This window comes from Camponotus vicinus, unplaced genomic scaffold (genome assembly GCF_025532165.1).
Source record: "Camponotus vicinus isolate PSW18456_S1 unplaced genomic scaffold, iyCamVici1.0 SCAF_7, whole genome shotgun sequence".
In the NCBI taxonomy this organism is placed as follows: Eukaryota; Metazoa; Arthropoda; class Insecta; order Hymenoptera; family Formicidae; genus Camponotus; species Camponotus vicinus.
In genome coordinates, this window is record NW_028141979.1 from 6,067,324 (window position 1) to 6,090,426 (window position 23,103).

Below are 23,103 nucleotides of genomic sequence, written 5' to 3' on the forward strand. Positions count from 1 at the left end.
TTATAATATATATTATTTAGAGCAAAAAAGGAGGAATTTTTAATATTTATTTATCGAAAAAATTTGGAGAAATGTATTATATGATATTTAAGAATCGATTAAAAATTTTACTCGTTTTTTTTAAAATGATCTTTTATTTATGATTTATTTGAATATATTTTATATTTTTATTATACGTATATTATTTGTATTTTTTTTTGTATTTTTTTACTTAATGTGCTCCCTGAATTAATTCGATGCTCGATTACTTATTTCTATCAAATGGCACGAATATAGCGGTGCCTCGTGATTCCTATCCCTTTGTAATGTTGATACACTGACGTCGATTAAATGGCAGGCCAGTACGCAAACCGGAAGCTTATTATCGCGGTACCGACAGTCGGCTTAAAGCCTAATCGGCCGTTACGATCGCGTGCTTCTAATTTCACGCCCGCTATATGCCCATCCAACGTATCCGGGTAATCGAATCTTCGGCGTAATCGGCGTTTAAAGACCCCTCCTCGCAGACCAATACCGTTGACCTATATTCCTCGATTCTCGCTTTTTATCGTCATTCATGATTGGGCGCCTTTGAAATTGCGTTTGGGGAACATGCGCGAAACGTAAATTGGACGCGATAAAAACATGTATATTTTAATGATTTTTAAAAAATATTTTTTTCCGAATATTGTCCCGCACATATCTGGTTTTAATTTTAAATTTTATTTCTATCCAAGCTTTTCGTTGATACACTTTCCAGTTTTTGACAGCGATAAAAACGCGCGTTAAAAAGTTTTATCCAAGGTTTTATCTCTATTTCCTGAGATAACCAGCCTGTTTTTTTAAAAATATTTTCACAATGTCTGTATTTTTTATTACGTTTCCCTTTCTCTTTCTCTTCCCTTTTTTCGCTTTTTAAACACTGTGCGTTGAAAGCACACTTGTTATTAGAGTTCTTAAATTATGGGTCTATTTAGTTTATTGTTGCTACCTACAATTACGTTAATCTTGCTTACGTCAATGTCATTATTTCATATCGATCCGGGAAACGCGAATTTTCGAATCTCGTTGCCGTGAACGGCATCAGACTTGCCAAACTATTCATTCGCGCGTGAGCTATGCTCAGGCAATTATAATAGATATTGGCTCACGGTCTCGCGAATTACACTCCCAACAAGATGTACGTCGCGACGTCTCCCATTCCTCTTGGAGTTCGCGCGTGTTCTGCTCGAGAATTACCGCCAGAGAGACGGATGCAGTTCTTGGTCGCGAGTTTTACGACAGTTGCGCAGTAATAACGGTATTATTCAAGTCACCTTCGCGACCGCGGCGCTATCATGATCCACATTGATCTTAAAGAAATCGCGACAGCGAAAGTAGGAGAAAAATGCACGGACGTAAAAATGTGTGCACTTTATATTTTCTGCCCTAGTGATTTCATAATGTAAAACAAACCGTCTATACACATAGCTTTTTACATTAGAGATGAAAATAAATCTTGTTTCTCGTGAAGAGTATTATTAATTATTTAAGAAAATAAAAAGATAAGAAAATTAAAAGGATAGAAAATTAAGGGATAAGATGAAGATAATCTGCAGTGAATAAAATTTAATTCAATTAAAAAAATTTGCTTTTTCGAGAGAATTTTTCACTGTTCTCTCTTTCTCTCGATCGATCGCGATGATTTCGATGTCCAAAATTCCGGGAAGTAATTCCTTCCTTTTCCTAGGCTTCTGAGCTTCGATTAAGAGACTTCAATTAAAAATTACAGAATTCTTTTATTTTTCTTTAACATTGAAGGCCCATAACTTTGCAGGAAAACACTCATGTTCATAGGAATTTTCTTCTTTAAAATCGTCTAAGGAATTATTTCTTGGAGTTTTGGAAAACATCACTTGGGAAACACCCTGTATAACAGTGGCTTTAATCTTCGCGGAAGAATATCAGAGAATATGCTTGCATAGTGCTTTGCACATCTTGATATCACTGTGAGAGAATCGGGAGCCGGTTGCGGTAAGATCGATAGCAGGAAGCGAGACGAGTGTCGGTCGCTCCGACCTGTTGTGGTCGATCCGACGTGTTCCCAGACGGTGGACCCGCATGTCGAACATGGTGTTTGCGCGCCCTATTCCGTCATGAACGTCACTTTACGTGCGAGAAGTGTCCTATCATCTTACACGACGGAAACTTTGGTCGCGTCGGGGGTGGACGCCCGAGAGTTTTAATGCGATTCAACGACTTTTCTGCGAGCGAGGCACGAACGAGGGGCGATTCCTTTCTTACATCGCGATGCCGTGGTATATCTCGGAGCACGTGAGTGCCGGAGGCGTGGTTGCGACGCGATTAGCGAGTGTGAACATCGCGCTTTTCTTATCGCCGCGAGCGGCTGCTTGATGAATTTCCTCCATCCGTATTTTCCGCCGCCGTATAATTTTATCGCGAACGTCGAAATTTCCTTCGTTCTCGCGCGATCTCTAATTTTCAGCCTGCGGGAATTAATCTACGTGCGTATTCGCAATTTGTCGACGGTGAATGGTGCGTTTATTTTAAGAGCCCTCTCGTTTAAGCACGTAATACCGTGACGTTTTACGATTTTTCACTTCGCATCATAATGAAAGTATCCTGGACATTTCACGAAACGCTTAAGGGGTTATACTTAGTCAGCAAGTCGAAAAAAACGTATTTTGGGGGAATTTAAAAAAAAAACTGTTAGGTATTTTTATTTCATCAATTCTTTATCATAATATATATCTATCAAAGAAGTTTTCATAATTTTTTCAATTAAAAATATCGAGAAATGTAGGCACAGTAGCTATTTTCCAGAGACATCTTTTTTCGGAGGCGCTTGGCGGTGAGCAAGATTGCTCGGAGCTGGATCATCTGAAATAAAAAATTCAAAAGGATTTAGCTTTCGTATGAATTGATCTAGTCGGTGAACGAAGGATTTTACAAAAAATTGATTTTTGACAATGTGACAGACGTTTGACGCAAAAATACGAATTTTTTCGTGTTAAAACTTTTCGTTCTTTTGTTAATAAAAAAAAAAAAGGTTTCATCAAAATTAAAATTCCTTCATTCACCGACTAGATCAATTCATACGAAAGCTAAATCCTTTTGAATTTTTTATTTCAGATGATCCAGCTCCGAGCAATCTTGCTCACCGCCAAGCGCCTCCGAAAAAAGATGTCTCTGGAAAATAGCTACTGTGCCTACATTTCTCGATATTTTTAATTGAAAAAATTATGAAAACTTCTTTGATAGATATATATTATGATAAAAAATCGATGAAATAAAAATACCTAACAGTTTTTTTTAAATTCCCCAAAAATACGTTTTTTTCGACTTACTGACTAGGTATAACCCCTTAAGCAATGTTCATAATGTTATCGTGCAAAAAAAAACCGGTCGGGAGTAACTGGTTTAGTATCACGAGCCTTGTAGCTTTATATGAAACGAGGGTCAGAAAGAGAGATAATAATTTACGCAGGTCGCAGCGTGGCATGGCATCTTGAGGAAACCGCGCTCCCACGAGAGGCCGCGATATGCTGATTGCGTTAAGGACGTCACGCGAAGCTCGCACTTGCAACCGACTCCTTTTGTTGCGTCGGAATTGCATAGCACGCACGCGAAATCCGGCACGACGTGGCGGTCGTGCGTGCGTAGGAATTCCCATGTGCAGTCGTTGTCTCGATTATAATATCCGGCGTACACGCGAGAATGATGATTGGTCGGTGGCCGGGCGACAGTGCAGTGACATTTAGCACACCATGGCCACGTGCAATTCTGATTGCACGCCTGCTCATCAAATTACACGGATCATTGCTGTTCGGAGCGAGATTATATAAAACGAAACGACCCAGAAGCGTGCTCTCGAAACTTGCTGGATTTTATTCGTAGCCACTGAATGAAATTGCTCTTGGTTGTGTGTTTTCGTCTTATAATCCTTTATAGCAGTATTATTTAAAATTATTTTATTATTTAAAATTTTATATTAATCTCGAATATATTGAATAATGATATATTTACATGACGACGTAAAAGATGATTTTTCAATAAATAAAATATATACAGAGTGCTTCTTAATAAGTGCGAAAAATTTTAGGAGATGATTCTTTGTCGAAAATTAAGGGGGGTTTTTCATATAAATATTAAAAAGTTTTAATAAAAAATTGAATAGGGGTTGCTAATTTTCTCTTATAACAATACGAGAGAGCTGAAAAAATATTAATAAATAACCTTTTTATTAGTAGAAAATATCCACCCAATTTCATTTCTTTAACTTGGTCCAAATTTTAGAAAAAAATAAAAACCTAATTTTTGGAGGAGTGTAACTCCACAGGGAGGGATGTAGGAATATTTAATTAATTTTTCATATATGTTTATATGAAAAACCCCCCTTAATTTTCGACAAAGAATCATCTAAAATTTTTCGCACTTATTAAGAAACACCCTGTATAATTACTTAATAAAATATATTTGTTAAATTTAATGTAATATGTAAAATGTATTGCGTGCCTATAAATTTATTTTTGCGAGAATGTATGGAATACCGCGAATCTTTATCTTCTCGTGAATCAACATAGAAGTCGTGGTCTCGATGCAATCTACGGATTTAAACGTTACCTTCTCCAGGTAGTTTTCTCGTTGACTTAGATAGAAGTTGTCATGCAGGAATTCTCTTTCTCTCTGCCTTTTACCGCAAGATTTCTGTACAAGATGGTGCTTTCGCAATACGCGGCAAACATATGGCCGACATTGTCCGCTTCGGGGAACAAGTTTTCGTGACTCACGCGGCGCGACCGCCGCACTTATGACGCCGACAGCACGCTGAGAATTCTCTTTTAGGTAGAGCGGCCATGGCCGCGCTTTTGTTCGACCACCGGGGCTCTCGATGGCCCCGACCAATTATGGAAAGTCTTGGTCCATATTGCCCTATTATGCCTCGTTTCTCGGCCCTCGCGAAACCACCTGGCTCCCGTGGAGCGAGGATAATTTCGCGAGACGCCATTCGCATCTCTTTCTTTTTCTTGTCTTATCCTCTCTCGAATAAAAAAGAACGTTATGGTATACGAGGTGGGCTTTGTCAGATACTCGGCTCGATATGTTTTATTCAAATAATCAATGTCGTTCTCTCCAAGTCTTGTTAGCGCATGTTTATTCGCCGGATTAATACATTTTGAGATTAATAAACGTTTATCAAAGAAATAACATGGTTAAAGAAATTGCTACATGTATATAATATACGATTTTCATTAAATTTATCGAGCTATTAATGAAATCGTTATCAGCGCAGCGATATTATCAGTAATTTCAATTATATATATAATATCGTTTTATTTTCTCGAAAGCGATTTATTACTAACGTAATTCTTTTATTTCTGCTCCAGGTAAGTGGCCCTTTGTCTTGATTGGTTTCCACATCACGAAAAAAGTCCATCTAGAAGTCCCGTAAGTACTCTCCGAGCTACCATAAGTCCGCGGGTTACTTAATCGATATTGGCGGATATTACGCGCGCAGGAATTTTATGGCACCGGTATATCGCTATTGTCGATATAAGCGCCATTATTCAAATCCGGTTTGTGTCGCTCGTGGTATGCGGCTTGCGCAATTAATATTTGAATTTTCACCGGGAATTCCGACGGGATTTTTCGCGCGTTTCGCGCGGATGTTTCGAGTGTTCACGGAATTACGGCGGATGGCGTGTATTAATGACGTTCCTTGTCGACGTCGTCGCTCAATCCTCCCTTCGTAACGTCGTCTCGCGATTTATTTTCCGCAAGGATATTTACTTGGCGATTATATTAGATATCGAACAACCGGCTTATTAACGAATTGGGGAGGATTGTAAATATTTTGTCAGATCTTTAAATATTTATCATTCATAACCTTTCGAAATTCTTTTAAATATTTAGATTTACAATCTTGTTTTTATATATTTTTTTATTATTTGATGCAAATGGTATCGAAAATTATTTAATTGATGCGTGATCATCAATAAAAAAAATATATGTATATTTTTTTTAATTGCATATTTAAATGTCTAAGAAAATGCTTTGCATTTTATTTATTAAAAAAAAAAACGATATATTTGAATATATTGTGAAATACATATATCTTTCTTAAATGAAAAATTTGCACATTTTGCGAGTAGTATAATGGAACATCTCAAGTATAACAAGTATTCTCATTTTGATAATCCATCCGAGCGATTTCCATTACGCTTTACTCCGCAAGTCGAAACGGGCGAATTTCTTTTCTCGGCTGTTCTCTTTTCGTTTTTTATTAATACACGCTAGCACACGCAATCTTGCGAAACATATGAGCGCCGTCCTGGAGGAGAACGACGGTGCACGCTCGGGTTAACCAATTTTATCCGCGGAGATCTAATTTCCCGCCGTCAAGACGCGTTACGCCGAGGACATCCGTCGCGTTCGTCTTTATAATACGGCTCGTTTCCTCGTTGTAAACGCGCCAGCAGAATTGCGTCGCCGTTGTAAATCCCGGTGCATTCTTGCCCGGGATGTCTTCCTCCCTGGAGGCTGGGAGCTGGAGCCCTCCTTACGCTTTTCGCTCGCAGCACCTCGCGCAATTAAATAGTACGCTCCCAAAATTCATTCCATTGGACCCCGAGATTGGATTCTCGATGGAAGTTCCATCCTGAAATATGAACGTTTAGTTCGCGGAATGTAAGACGAAATTACTTCGGGAACTGGCGATAATATACTCTAGAGGGGCGTATTTTAAAAATGCGAGCGTGATGAAAATCTGTTAATTAAAGCAAAAAAATCCAGCGTTAGTTACTTACGATACACCTTTCTTAATTCGCCCGAACATTTTAATTACGCTTGTGATTTACAAAATTTACGTATCATTTTTTTTCGTACGTATCGAAATACATATATCCGTAAATTCGAAATCGAGCATCCCACATAACTGTCATCACTGGCGCATCAGATCACGTTAATATGTACGCGTATTACCACGTCGTATATAATCAATGAAGATACTCCCATAAATGCGCGGGTTATATTCACCGGCGAATGTAAATCGGCATCATTATGCGAGCAGCTTGGGAGGGGGGGGGGGGGGGGGAGCGAGCGCGCGACACTCGCCGGTCCCGAGCGACGCGCGGCATTCCTGGAGGGCATTATACCGCGCATTTACACGCACACGGTCATCATTAATGGTAATCGGGCGTCGTTTCCTTTGAGAGGCCTCGTCTGATGGCGCGTTCAAAGCTTCGGCGCGAGAAGCATCGGGATATAATCGTCCCGCGGTGTAAATGCGCGTCTGTCAGCCGCGTGATTAGCATACCCGTGCGCGAGAAGAGATACAACTTACATCCCCCCCCCCCTCTCGTCCTTCCTTGTCTGTAGCTTCCCACGTTGGAAATTTGTTTAAGAAGCGATCTATCAATATCGGCTACGTCAAACGTCAAATTAGCATTAAGTTGAATTTGGCAATAAATTAATAGATGGATTTGGTAGTAATTTTCCGAAAATGTCGGAAGATGATAAATATCGACAGTCTATTTTTTTTTGATAATGGACGAACTTTTTACATTCGAGAAATATTTTGCATAGGACGAGGTACAAGAACAATATAAGATTTTATAGTTCCGTGAAAAGTGCGAGAGGCGGAAAGTATGGTTGTCGAGCGGACGATATAGTCGTTTTGAATTTTACGACGGAGATGACGCTTATGCTCGCGGAATATGCAGATGCACGCATAATGATGGTCGGACTGCGTCGTAAAAAGTATTCGCCACGCCCAGTTGCACCTTGCGATAATATGCTGCTATCCCGCTCGTCTCGCTAATGAGCTTAAATTAACGTTCGACTCTGAGACTCAGTTTTGCCAGGATCAGTTAACATTAATCACGCGTGATAAAATCTTCTGTATCCATTTGCAGAAAAATATCAACTCCCGCGTACATAACGCAAATTTGCGAAAAGCATCTATTCTTTAATATTATTTCTCAAAAAAATATTTCTTTCAAATATTTAATATCATTTCTTAAAATAATTTTCTTGGTTTTTATTTAACATCAGTTTTTAAAATAATATCCTTGGTAATCCTGGTATACACACGTATTTTGTATAATAATAAGTGCCACGAACGGAGAAATGAAGCAAGATTACATCGATAAAACTGGTCTTAAGACTCGGACTAACCGAGAGATGACCGAGCGGGTTTTTGTACGTGGGACAACATTCAATCGGCGGTTCTTGCAGAACGACGCGACGCCATAAGAAGTGCCATAATTATAGAGAGCGAGAGAGAAAGAGGGGGAGAATGCATATAGTTTTAGTACACGTTCGGCAACAAATGTGCGGTTGATGTCGCGTTAGCGTTAATCGCGACCTGTAAATAAAGCTCGAAATCAGATAGTTCTGTTTAGCGTTAAACAGAATAATCGACGGTGCGAAATACAATGATTAATTAGTGTGAAACGTGACGTAAATGCTCAATGTTAATTTCGCGCGATCTCTTTGAATACAATATTTGAATCGAATTTCGCGTGACACTTATACGAGTGCGATGACAGTTTGTAATTACGCGAATTCCACTTTATGCAGCACCTAGGTCTTGCTCCACGTATGCCATGGAGCATGCCATTAATATCGCTGCACTTTCTGTCTACGGGTTATGGACTCCGCGTTTATTAGGTCGCGATTTCACGCGTTCCTTTGATCATCAACGTCGAAACGCTCGTGCAAAAGTGCGCTGAAATGCCGCTGACACTCAAATGTGCCATATTATATGGCGCTTTGCTTTGCCGAGGGTCTTCAATTGAATCCCTACCGTCTGTTTGCGCGGATAAAAGTACTCGAACGTTCACAAGAACGTGGAATACGTGGAAATAATGCAAAGGACAGATTTAAACGCAATGTAAAGCAATTATTTGTGACAAAGTATGTCTTTTTTTCTGTATATATCAAAGGTAGCAAGAATGTTTTTGAAAGAATATGTCATGCTCGAAATTATTTTCACGTGAATTTGTAATTAATAGCGGTTTTTTGGATTAATATTTGGAAATCTGATATAAGATTCGAGATTAAATAAAGTAAATAGCTTCTCTCTTTTGCACATGTTTTAAATGTTATCATTACATTAAAATTTTATGAAAATCCTGCAACTCGAAATGGAACTTTATTTCTATTGCTCGATAGAAATATATTTTCGAAAAAGTTGAGTGATATAAAATTCATTAAAACTGAATTAGTAGCCTTAAATTATTATTATCTTAAATAATTTTTAATTAATCGATACTTGAGCTAAAGTATTGATTGTAATTTTTAAATATTCCGAATTGCATATTTAATCTTGTGAATTTAAAAGTAGATGTAAAGATTAAAAGAGCTATTTGAAGAATATCACGTTAATATATTATGGTAATATTCATCATTAAAATCGTGAAATTATATCTTGTAAGAGCAAATTCGCAAATTTCAGTTTTCATTGAGAAATATCAAATATCTCTATTAATATTATAACAGAAACTTTCTTAATAATTTATCGTACGGTTGATTAATAAAATCCTACAAAAAAGAAATTAAATTATATTCTAACTCCAATATTTTAAAATTATTATTCTTAAACATGAGAACTTATTTTTCGACGATGCGATTTAATTGACAGCGAAGTAGAGACGATGGGATCACGTAATACGACATTCAAAAGCGACAATTTTCAACCCTGTTAATCAGGCATCAGTCTCTTGGCCTTTTTAATTACGATGTTCGCGCCATCGTCGTGGAATTCGCCGGAATAACAACTCCGGAGCGCGGTATCCGGAATTCTGTCTACGGCGAGGTAAATTTTCCGCGCTCGGGCCGCGTTTGCTCGCGTTCCGAGACCGACACGTAACACGCTTACTCGCGCGTAATGGCTGCTCCAATTACGCGAATTCCGCGTTATACTTTACGCCGTTGCGACGACGCCCCGGCGTTAACGCGCCGTTAATACACAGGTAGACGTTAGGTAAGAGCTCGCGCGCGCGCGCGCGCGTGTGTGTGTGTGTGTGTTGTGTGCAGGGTTCGCTTCGAGAAAGCGGCCTTCGTTGCATCGTCATGGCATCGTCGAGGTAGAGGCCATCGTACCTCGGTGAACGAAGAAAACCGCGCTCTTCTCGTCTAATTGTTTTAATGACTCGCCTCTCTCGGAACTCTCTCCCTCCGTCCCCCGCCTTTTTCCTCTGGCTTTTCTTCTTGCTCTCTTTCTCTCCCTCCGTTAGTCTTTCTTCCCGAGAGCCGATGGTACTTTTGTCCGTATATAGCCACGTGTAGAGGCCGAAAGAAAAAGATCCGATTGTAGAGTGCGGCTCGGATCGATCGGAGATAGTTGCGTTGTTGATACAGGGTTGGAGCTGCGAAAGAATATACTATCTAGATATCTTTATCTTATTTTGTTTGTCCATTTGTATCATCTTATATACTTCCAAATTTAAACCCGATTAGATCGCGTTATTCCTTATTGGATTATTAGATTGTTCGCTTATTAATTTTTGTCGTTTGTTCAACAGATTATTATTATTATTTATTCGATAATGGGGCAGGAATATCCTGTATAATTGAATCATCTCGCGTTTTGATCCTCGTATTGCTCGCAGAGGTTCCCGCAAGATCCTCCGTATTCGTTTAATCGATGAATCGACGTGTCTATTCGCAAGATGCCTCTCGACGCGCCACTTTCCACGGCGTTAATTAAAATTACATCGTACGATGCGCCGCTCAGGGTGCAAAGTGCACATCGTGCCGGGCCACTAATGGCACTTGACATCGGGTTCGTCATGCGTGGGAAGTAAATTAACTGAACGTAGCGGCTTACCGCTTTTAACTTGCCTTTTTCGCTATTTAAGATTAAAGAAAGTTGTAGAAATAAATGTAAGAGTTTTAAGTAGGATAACAAATTTTTAAGCATGAAAAATAACTTATACAGGGTGTTTCATTTTAATCCGACCAGTCGAATATCTCGAAAACCAAGCCCGGGAGAGAAAAATATTTCAGACAAAAGTTGTTTGGTTTCGCGGGGGCCATAAGATGGTATCATTTGTTTGACCTTGAAGAGTCATTTGAAGGTCACGTGAAGGTCACTTCAATTTTTTTAAATGGAACACCCTATATATTTTTGCACACTCTTGTAGCTTATCTCGAGAGCTTTCCAAAACACTATCATTAAGTACCTTTTCGTTAAGTACTTTTCGAGTTATGAGGGTTGAAATAATTTCTTAATTTTACATAAACCGTAAAATATCTTGTAAAATATTCACTTTTCGATTATCTTACCTTAATACTTTTATGTACAAAATAATGAGAGGAATCAATTGGTGTAAAAAAAACACATAGTTGTTTTTAAGAAAAAATATGGAATTGTTAATTGCAAATTACATATTTTTTCTTCAAAACAACTATGTGTTTTCTTTACACCAATTGATTTCTCTCATTATTTTGTACGTAAAAGTATTAAGGTAAGATAATCGAAAAATGAATATTTTACTAGATATTTTACGATTTATGTAGAATTAAGAAATTATTTCAAGCCTCATAACTCAAAAAGTACTTAACGAAAAGGTACTTAATTATAGTGTTTTGGAAAGCTCTCGATGTCAGCTACAAGAATGTGCAAAAATATATAGGGTATTCCATTTAAGAAATTTAAGGTGACCTTTATGTGACCTTCAAATGACTGTTCAAGGTCAAATCATTGTCACCATCTTATGGCCCCCTCGAAACCAAACAACTTTTGTCTGAAATATTTTTCTCTCCCGGGCTTGGTTTTCGAGATATTCGACTGGTCGGATTAAAATGAAACACCCTGTATATATTACTGTAAAACTCTCTCTTTCTCTTTTTCTACCTGTCTGTCTGTCATTCTTTTAATCTAAAATTTTTTAATGTATACACTACTTAAATATAACATATAAGCATATATTTCAACTCATAAAATTAAAATTGTATAATTTTATGGGGCAAAATGTGCCGAATATGGCCATATAACTCGTCTATTTAATATTTTAATCTTATATTATCTTTTATACTTTTTATTTATAATAGTTTATTATACGTGTAATACATCATATATATTTCAAGGTATTATTTCTTCAATTTATATTTTTAAAGATAGAAAGATTTAGCGAAAACTATCAAATTATAGCGAAGAATTGCTCTTATAAAATTCCTATTTCTTCTGGATTTTTTTTCTATATCCAAGCTTGATATTTGTAAAAAATTTCAGTCAAAATGGAAGACGCGATCGCGGATTCAATATATCCCCCTGAAACATATCCCATACCCTTCACGAAGGTACAAGATACAAAATCCGTGGTCTCGATGACGTTCCGCGTGATAATCCCGGCGCGTATCCGCAGGACTGACGCGACGAACGAGCGATTCTCCGAGCGGATAAATCGAGAGCGGTTGTCGGTTTCCACCGCTCGCTCTTCGGCATCGATGTTACGATCCTCTCTTTCTCTTCCCGACGCACAAAAAGCGGAGCCATCGACGCGAGGTTACCTACGGGATCGCCTATTATACCGGCATAATCCCCGCGGGGCCTATCCGGGATTTCTCTGCCTCTGTATATGATCGCCTCTCATTTTCTCTCTCCTCGACGACACCTATCCTCCTCTCTTTCATCAGTCGGGAGACGCACAACCGCACGCACATTCACGCGCGTGAGATTCGACCGAATCTCTTTCTCCACGCGCGTTCCCGCTTTTGGTCCCGGGGGCCCCGACGCGACGAAGGAAGGCGAGGATTAGAGCCACGATGTCCGCGATGTCGGGGGCTAAGCTCCCATTCACGATACGGGATTATATGCACGGGTGAAATATCGCGTAGCTATCCATTTCAGGCTCCTCGTCATCGTCACTGCCGCACTCCGCGTTCCTCGCTTTTAAATTTATCGAATGCGATAGTTTTCATGATATATATTTGGGATAATGACGTTGGACCTGTAATAACATTACCTGTGAACTGACTGAATATTTCGGTGGTAATCCGAGGTACTAAAATTATATCTTCGGAGCAGATACTATCTTAGAAATTGTAGGTAATTATCTTAGAGTTCTTTGTTACTCTAAAAATATTAATGGCTTACCCTACATATATTAGACAGTAATATATTCTAGAGATATGTATAGAGGATCTTATTGTACATATATAGGATATTTCTTAATAAGTCCGAAAAATTTTAAGAGATGAATCTTTGTCGAAGATTAAGGGGGATTTTTCATATAAACATACATTCCTCCCTGTGGAGTTACACTCCTCCAAAAATAGGGATAAAAATTAGGTTTTTATTATAATTTTGTTTTTGAATTTTCCTAACATTTACTCTAATTTTATTTTTATTTTAAAATTTAACTTCTCGTAATTCGAAACCTATGCTATTTAGCATCGTGCTGTGCACGATAACGTATTTTATTTTTTTTTCGTGAAAACTTGATTTTATGAAAAAAAATTAACGAAATAAAAAAATTTCTAAATAAATCAAACTTTTTAATGCATATTTTTAGATGATCATATTCCGGCCCATTAAAAAGTTCTAATAAAAAATTAAATAGGAGTTGCTAGTTTCATTCCCTTATAATAATAGGAGGCTGAAAAGAATATTAATAAATAACCTTTTTACTAGTAGAAAATATCCACCTAATTTCATTTCTTTAACTTGATCCAAATTTGAGAAAAAAATAAAAACCTAATTTTTACCCCTATTTTTGGAGGAACTCCACAAGGAGGGATTTAGGAGTGTATGTTTTTATGAAAAACCCCCCTTAATTTTCGACAAAGAATCATCTAAAATTTTTCGCACTTATTAAGAAACACCTTGTATATCTGTGTGTTGGAGATATGTGACCTGAAAGAAAAAAAAATTCCCTTAGAAACGTACAATGCAGACTATTTAATGAAGTATATAATATCGATCCTTTCCGAAAACAGAAATTATGCATCTGTCGGCTGTCGTTACATTTCTCAGATATATCGAGGTTGTCGGGATCAAAGGCTGTGGCTGTCAATTCTGCTCTCGGGTGTGCATTTCGCAGCTTCGTGTACGAGTCGCGTGTGCTCAATATCAACGTTGCATTGTGCGGATGCATCGGGATTTTCCACGCTCTCTATTTTTCTCACTCGCAGTGCATGTATACAGAGTGACCCTACATTTTCATCTTTACAATAGACATGGTTTTTTTTATAGGAATCGATTTAAAAAAAAAGAAAAAAAATTAAAATATTAAAATTATCGCGAAATAAATTTCGGGGCAAACAAAATTGATAAATTTTAAACAATAATTAATTAGTCAGAGTTTAATCTCTATGCGTATTTTATCCTGTCAAACTAAACATTATAAAATTATAAAGAATCGTATTTTTTTAATGAAATTTTTTTAAAGAAAAAAATTAACTGAGAATTAACTTTTGCTGGACTTTGCTGGATTATAAAGGATGGATATGAATTTGGGAACACCTTGTATACCACGAATATGCGAGTATCCGAACCCCGAGATGTGTTTACAGAGGAACGACGTCTTCTGGACAACGTCGGTATTGTGTCGGTGACTGCCGGCTTATACTTATGTAATGTGAGCCCTATACCGACAGCAATGGCCTCCGTCGCTATTCTACGATTCGCTTCCATCGGGATACCAGCTGCCATTGAATAACGCGATTCGACATCATCGCGGCGAGAAACCTCGGACGTATTACACGTCCGAGGGTTCTCGGTTGACGTAATCCAGTTGCCGAAGACGAGCGAGAAGCGATGCGATGCGATCCAACAATCTCTCTCCCTCGCTCTCTCTCTTTCTCTCTCTGATTTGTAAACCCTAGTCTGATCTATGACATCTGGTACGATGTGATATGTGCTTGGCTACACTGTAATAACACGTACGAAATCGGAAGGCAAGCAGAGCCACGTCGGCCAACGGATATAAATGACTGCCGGTCGAGATAGAGCTGCTCGAAGTCAATATTCGTATCCCACTGGTTATTCCCCGAATCGCATAATTCTCCTCAATCACAGATACGATCAAATTAAGAAATTTGACAATCGCCTCAATTGTAATAATATATGTCGATAAATTGTCAAATTACAATTATTTAAAATTCATAATTAATCGAATTTTTAAAAATTATTTTTTGTGACAACACATTAAAATATTAAATTTAATTTTAGATTAAAAAGCTGGGTGAAAACATCACGCAAATTTTATTCATTTATGAATAATTATGAAAAATTAATTTTTATAAATCCAGGAGAATTCTTGATTTTATTTATAGCTTCTATAACTCTTATTAAATTTACTTATAATTTTATTACAAATTAGAATTACATCGAGAGAGAAAATAGCAATTTCAATAGTAGTTGCTTGATTAGAGCCAACAACGCGATCTAAGTGACTTGAGGAGTAAAAAAATCCCGTGAAACGCGTAATAGAATTTTTACGTACTCGAAGAGAAATTACGCTTCGAGTATATTACCCCGACTATTCAAGCGCGGGCCATTTCGTCTCATCTGGCTCTCTAGCGACTCGTCTCGCGTCCATTAGAAACCCGACAGGAGTCGCTAATACCCTGTAAAATTCTGGTATTATACGATCCTCGAGTGCTTCCGCGAGCGCAACGAGTTTACGTTAATACCCGCCGAAAGTTTACGCGACGCGTAAAAACTTGATGTCCGCGGGACTCTTTAGGACTTGCAAACTCGAGTTTTATTCGAGTATATGAACGCTAGATCGATTCGACGACCGATGCGATTCGAAATTAAAAATGCTAACGAATTTTTACAATAGACTTCTTTTCATAAGAATATAAAAAAAGCTTTATTCATGAATAGCCCCCGGTTGCAAATGGCGATGCTGTTATTCTCTCACGTCGTCTTTTCTTCTTTTACCGCGGCTTTTGCGTTTTTTCCTTTGCTACCTTTTTCGGTCGCTTTTACACGACCTCGTAAAATCGCAAGGCAGAACTCGTCGTACCATGGATATTGGTTCGTATTCTCACCTCCATTTAGCGCTACATTTAACGTCGAAAGTGATCCCGATTTCGAGTTTTATTAGTCCAATACGACGACGATGAAAATTCACCATTTACACGAGAGATATATGAAAATTGGAACGCGTTTAATGTTAAAAATATATTCAGTATGTAGTTTAATTCAATAATTGAAGATGGGGAATTTTATTCGTCGTATTTGACGAAGAGAAGAGGAAATTAAAAAATAAGCAAATTGATTTAAAAATCAAATCAAATATAGAAACAAAATTTTTTTTTAATTGAAAGTTAAAATTAAAACTCGTATTTATTTGAGATAACAAATTAGTATTTCATTTATTCGAAAATAATATCAGGGATTTTTATCATTAAACCTTATACATGCTTTTATCAAAATACGCCATTCACAAATTTTTTTCGATGGTACCAAACTTGGAGTGTAGACAAATATTTTTTTAACGAAAGACGGAATTTTTATTATATATTGCATTTATCACCTTCTCTATAATTGACTTTATAATTACTATTTTAAGTATATATCTTCGTAATTACAAAGTCCTCATCATCCTTAAATGGAATTTTAATCAGAGATTACATTGTATACACTACATTATAACCGTCGAACGAATAAGTTCTGCGGCTTTTTTTTCCGAATCTCCGATTGAAAAGGCGATTGCCTTGAAGTGCATTTCGAAGCGAGACAACAGTGGGCGGAAGTCGCATATCGCGTGGACGTCTAATGTGAGAACGTTCGCATCTTATTTTGAATCGGGAATGCAGATGCAGCTTTTAATTAGTTCCGTCATTTTGACGTTAGTAATTATAGAGGGGGATGCATTCTTTCGGCGCGCAATTAAAAAAATCAAATGCGATTTCATATTATGATACGTCCGATACACACTTCCCTCATGTATCTATTCTTCTATTATAATTTATCAGTTGTGTCGGTGAATTTTTTTAAGAATATATTAGCGTATAAGTAACAGGGATATATATCGCTTTATATATTTCTGTTTAGTAGTCATTATAAGATCGCCAAGAATAATTCAAGCAGTTAATTCCATTATTGGACAGTAATCTGCGATTTCAATTATCCCGACATTATCGCTTCTCTCTCTAATTGTCGAAATTCCAGCATTGTTCCGGGATTATTATGCGAAAGTAGCTTTAGCGGCAAAAATTGCAATTGCAAGATCCCATTAGTGTCGAAACGATTTTCCATATTTCGCAATCAATTAAAGCCATTAAATTAGGCCTTAGGACGAATAGAGAGAGAAAAAGAAAGAGAAAGAGAGAGAGGAACTATGTTTCTTTCAATCTCTAATTATCGTGCATTACGGGAAGATGCGCGCGTGCGATGCGGGTCCATTAATTGGCCGCGGTAGACTCATTAACGGCGAGCTAATTCGAAATAATAATTTGCCCATTGTATAAGTGGCCGCAGCGGTTCTGGCTCGCGTTGCATTATGCAGTTGTGCGTTTCTTTCCATTTTCTCGTCGGCGGACTCTCTCTCTAAGCATTCGCGCTCGCGTTCGCGTCGCGCGCGACCGGTAATTCGGTTTTTATCGCGAGTCTACCATCGGAAAAAGTTTTCGTCGCCGGCGGACCGTGTTCATGAATTTTATTAAGATTATCGCCGATAAGAACACCGTATCCGCTTCAGCTGCGCGGACACGTTATAGGGATGCAACGTCTGGGAATAGATATAGACGTAGGCGGAATTTGGTTTAGTGTACACATTCCGGGACATTAGTATAAAATTAGAATAAGTGGGCAGAGGGAGAGGCGTGAAACGGCAGTATTTGAGGAAATAACGGAAATAGTTGAATTTGCATGAGAAACGAGGAATATTTAAAACAATAAAACTGAATCTAAAAAATTTTATGTCGCACACCTGTAGTGATATTTTTATAACTTTATAAAATAAACGCAACGATTTAAATATTCGATTCGTTACGTAATGTTTCGTAAAAACTATTATAACTTATAGTTTCTGAAGAGATTCCCACGCTATGAAGAATGCTTCGAGTCCTCAATCGCATTTTTTTTAGCGGACGATCTGTTTCGCATCGAAGACGAAATAACATTCGGTTTCGCACGCGGTGAAACTGCGTCGCTTTTTAATCGAGTTTAATCCATTCTCGGTTGCATGCTTTTTCCGCATCAAATCGCATCGCCCTCGGCGATTTCCCAGGACGAAAGCCACATTCCTACGCGCCGAGATCTCTATTCCTTTAGAGCAGCCGCACACATTTTCGCAATTATTCCTCGCGGTCCGTTCGTTCCGCGAGAACGAGTTTTTCCAGGGGAGGAAGGGGTAAGAGAGAGAAAGGTGGAGCTCGTCTCTCTCGCCCTCACTTCTCATCGGCCTGCGATAATTAATAATTCGTGTCCAGCGTTCGAGTGAAACGTTGCAGTCGAAGAACCCGAAGGATCCTTGGGACGAAGATAACGCGAGATAACGCGAGAATCATTTATTAACTTCGAAACACTCGGTAGCCTCAGGCGCGAGGGGTACGTATATATATACGACGTGTCTCGGAGAAAACGTTATACATTTATTCTCGACGTATATTTCTCGATTAATTCGAAGACGATAATATCTTAACAAGAATATCGAGATGCTGATAATTTTGAAAACTTGCAACTGTTTGATATTCCTAACGAATTAACTCTCTCGATTAATCTTGAATTTTAATTAATCCTCGAGTGAACTTCGCCCGGAGGATGACGCGTTCGAAATGCAGCGGAAAGTTGCAACGTTTTGAGAAATCCGTTTATCTTTTATCGCCATTATCGTACAAATAAAATATATATAATATTTGCCGTGCTTTTAAACTTTTCCTTTTAGCAAGGTAGTTTGCGGGAAACTTTGAAAGGCGCTTGAAAATTCCAGGCATCGCGAGAATCCTCCTCTCTCCCGAACACGTTTAATGCAAATAGCGAGAGAGAGATTTGAGGGAAATGTCGGATACGAATATCGATGCCCCCTCGCGCGACACTTGCATTCCTCTCGCGATGCATGCGCCGGTGCATCTAGGGACGAGAAAGGACAGCGGGCGGAGCACGCCAGGCCGTCGCGTATTCGCGCAGATTTATAACCCCTCGCCCGAGCGAGAGCGAGCGGAGGAAGGTGTCGTCTGGGAATGAGTAATGATACATTCGCCCGCATGCGAGGCGTTTCGAGATCGCCGGATACGCCGCGATCCCGAAACCGCAGCAGAGCCGAGCCCCGGTAGTTCTCAACCGGGAACAGAGAAACGTCCCAACGTCGCGTATCTCCCATCGAGGTCCTCCTACCTCGAGTCCTTCTCTCGAGTTCTTAGCGGCGCTGATGCAGATGCGGGTCGTCGTGTGCACTTTGTCGTTCTCGTCTCTCGTGTTGTTGCTTCATTGGATTATCTATGACTCTTTGCGGGTATCCGATTGCTCGATGCAAACGGATTGTGTCCTTTTAAAAAAGAGCGCTCGACCGACTTATCAAGAATAAATTAAGAATATTTTCTCTCTTTCTTTTTTCTTCAGATAATGTTTTAATGACACGCCTGAGAAATTAATTATCGCTTCTACCTCGATTCTGACTTCTCTAAAATTTATAAACTTATCTGAGGATTCGTTTTATTAAGCGTTATATTTTTTCTCTTTTTATGCAAATTATTTATCGCTTTAAAGTTGAATATTATTTTTCGCTTCTCGTGGCATTAATAGAATTTATCGCAACTTCGGAGATGCCGGCGGATAGACTTTTGCGAGAGTCTTTTCATAGTAGCCGACAGTCGACTTGAATGTTGATGCGCCAGTCACGATCGGAACGAGATTCGTGCAAACGGAGAACTACTCTGAAAGAGGAATGGGTGCCGATGAAAGGGTGGCAAAGGCCGTGAGGTGAAGCTGCGCGAACCTCTGCCGCTACGAGTGGCGTTAGCAAGACGCGGAAGGAAGTGCTTTATTTCACTAACAAAAACTTCAAGTTCGCCCGAGGAACGGAACTTTTTCTCTTTGGGACTACTTTGTATCGGCGCGCAAAGACTTTCCGACAGCAATGCGAATTCCTTCACGGCAAATTCACAGTTTGACAGAAAGAATTATTTCTTATAAGCGTCAAACTGGAGAGTATCGCTTTAATTGACACGTGGAAGAGAGACGTTTCTTGCTCTTTAAAATAAGCGTCATATGTTTACAGAAAGAGAATTATAAAATAAAGATATAATTTTTTAAATAAGTTTACAAAATAATATTATATATATAATAAATATAAATAAAAATATAAAAATATAAAATATAATAAATAAAATATTTTAAAATAAATAAGTTTACAAAATAATATTATATATATAATAAATAAAATATTTTAAAATAAAATATCGCAAGTGCCATTATTGACAGCGGCAAACAAAATTAATAAAAGACGAGATGATAATTTCGTCCGAGGGAGAAGGGGTGTTGCATCTAATATATGTTGTCCTATTTACCCACGCTCGACTAAGAGTTCCTTGTAGCAACAATATCGTTAGCAGTCTCCCGAGACTCGCGACAACAATGCGCTCAATTTTTCGGACGCCTCTTCGTCGAGGGTGCGATTCGATTTCGGGCAAATTCAGGACTGCGACGCGCCCTTCGTGCAAAGACTCAGGACGAGCGCCTAAGGGCTCCCTCGCCAGATGTCTGGATGTACGCTCTGGCGAATTTTCCGGCGAAACCCCGCGGAAACGAAGCTGCACTGAGGTAAATACACGTACGTGCACGCGCACATGGAAACGTGTGGCGGACAAAAGCGAGACAATTTCGAGCAACTGCGAGCGTGAAAAGGTTCGGGTAAATACCGAGGATTGTTCCCTCGTCAAACCGCATGAATAAATAATAATGCACCCGCGCGGAGGGATGACGCCCTCCATCGGCCTCTCTATACGACTACCGTCTCCTGCGGCGGAAGAGAAAATATAAATATTTCTATTAAATCCTCCTTAAAACGATCCGTGGCCCCATTCAGATCGCACGTGAATACGTCCTCGACAAGCATACCTGTTCTCCTCCCTCAACCCGTTAGCGCTACAATGCCGATATGTTGTACATGATGTTCTAGGTTTCATGTAAATTTCCATTTATTTCCATAGAAATTCTTTGATGAATGCAGAATTTATTTTTTTTTATAACAATATATATATATCAAAGTACCAGTAATCTTTAAAAATTTTATTTTTAGAAAAATTAAAATTTTTTGGAGGAACACCAGTTTTAATAAAAAATTTAAATTTAAACTTAAACGTTGCTTTAATAGGATTTATTTCAAAGAGTATAGAGAAAAAAAGGAAAGAGAGAGAATATAAAAGAGAGAGGGAGATTGGGGAGGAGAGAAAAAAAATATAAATTTAATATTAAAATAAATAACTACACACATTATATATCGTATGTGTATATGTGATATTTTAATTTAAAGATTATCATAAAGATTTATCTGAAAAATTATGAAAAAAAATAAGATAGTACTGAATTGAATTTTGAATAAGAAATATATGTTAAAAGTTCTTAATAAAACATACACATCTTAAAATCTCTCGATAAATTTTCTAAAAATTCCAGTCTAAGATACCGACAGAATAAATGTTTCCCTTTTTTAAATCGCGTTAAAATTAGCATATAATGCACGGCGAGGCGCATAGTAAACGTATCAGATGAGTAATTAAAAGAATTTCGAACAATGTCCGCAAAATTTTCGCATGCGTCGGGTCGGCTTTAACTCATGCAAATTTAAGTCGCGTTTAAATTTTAAATCAAGTCATTAATAAATTATCCGCGCCGTACGCGTCCGTGTTCGCGTAATTGTGTGGACAAATTGCGCCATGGAAAAAAAAGATCTTAACAGCACTTCCAACAGTCTGTTATATTTGAAGGAGATAAAACTTACATACGAAGTTACGTGCGAGCGAGCTCATTCATGCCGATGTTAATGCTTTAGAACTGAATATCTTCCAACGATTAATTTCTCGTGCTTGAAAAACAACTTGTAGGTATAATACAATTTTTTTAATTTTATAATTGTGATTTTTTTTTACGATTTCCGTTGCAAGATATAGATTGGTTCATTGGAGATTCGTATCTAAGAAGTCAACCGTTGCTTTTATCCTGGTATCAGAGGCGATGCAAGCAGGAGCAAGGACATCAAGGTCGTCATGGTGGCTTAATGGTTTGTGTCCGCCTCAGTGTTGAAAGGACTGAGCTTCAACCTGTCCGAAGAGCAGAAGGAGAGAGAGAGAGACAGAAGCCAGCTGAGACGTGCTGGGCACAATAAACGCCTCGTCGAGCAGGTTCACCTATTACGCCATAGCTAACTTTCGTTTAATGCACTTCCGCCGAGCGCAAAGTTCTCCGGCCGGTTATTTGTATGCACCATGCAACCGTTCCTCTGATCCTCTGATCCTCTGCTCTCTTCACTGCGTCTTCTTTGACGAGAAGAGGTAAGTCCGTCTTGCCGTCTCTTCGGGTTGCGTCGCTGACTTCTCCGCTCAAATCGTTTTCAAGGTACTCCTTTGAGCGTCGTAAGCCGTCCTCCGATTCGCCAATAATCCCGTTCAGTCGCAGAATACGGTGTAACGTCGCTTGAGTAATTTTCGCGATATGAGATGTACACGTTCGTGCTGACAAGCAACTTTTAATACGTCTCGCTTGCCTGAGTTTTATACGTCTTCATTAAAGCGATCATGCTTTTCCGTTTTAGAAGGACCAGTTTTCTCGAGACAAGTATCTCTTTATATAAACTCGATTAAGAATAGAGATGTAAAATATATGAAATATCCAAGTATAGAAATATTCCCTCGCGATTCTCTCTGCAAAATAAATAAAACTGTACTAAAACAGTTTGGTGATTTTTTGCGACGTACATCGAGAATGTCTCTCTTATTTAGCCCACTTTCTAGAGCATCAATATGCTAAATATAAAGTGAATGAATTAATAATTACATCAAACTTATCCGTAAACGTGTGAAATAACAACCTCAGGCGAACACTTGGTCTTTATTTATCAATCCTTCGTGTCGAAAGAGTTAATATCACGTTGTTCGCGCATATTGAACGACCAACCGCGATAAGATTTCAAACTGACGGAACGAATCGCGCAGATAAGTGCAGTC

The 23,103-nt window shown here is 38.4% G+C and overlaps 1 protein-coding gene across 12 annotated transcripts in view; it reads left to right on the forward strand.

Annotated features, from left to right (window-relative positions):
* The window catches only part of Olf413 (DBH like monooxygenase olf413), a 266,419-nt gene that overhangs the window by 112,650 nt on the left and 130,666 nt on the right, over positions 1-23,103 (forward strand). For 4 of the 12 annotated variants that reach the window (XM_083103940.1, XM_083103939.1, XM_083103936.1 and 1 more), the window contains 2 exons: positions 5,367-5,427; positions 22,045-22,281. The exons of 5 other annotated variants lie outside the window; for them this stretch is intronic. The gene's annotated coding sequence lies outside the window, so the exon portion shown is untranslated. The remainder of the gene's footprint in view (positions 1-5,366; positions 5,428-22,044; positions 22,282-23,103) is intronic. 3 more of the 12 variants (XM_083103934.1, XM_083103933.1, XM_083103932.1) reach the window with 2 other exon arrangements.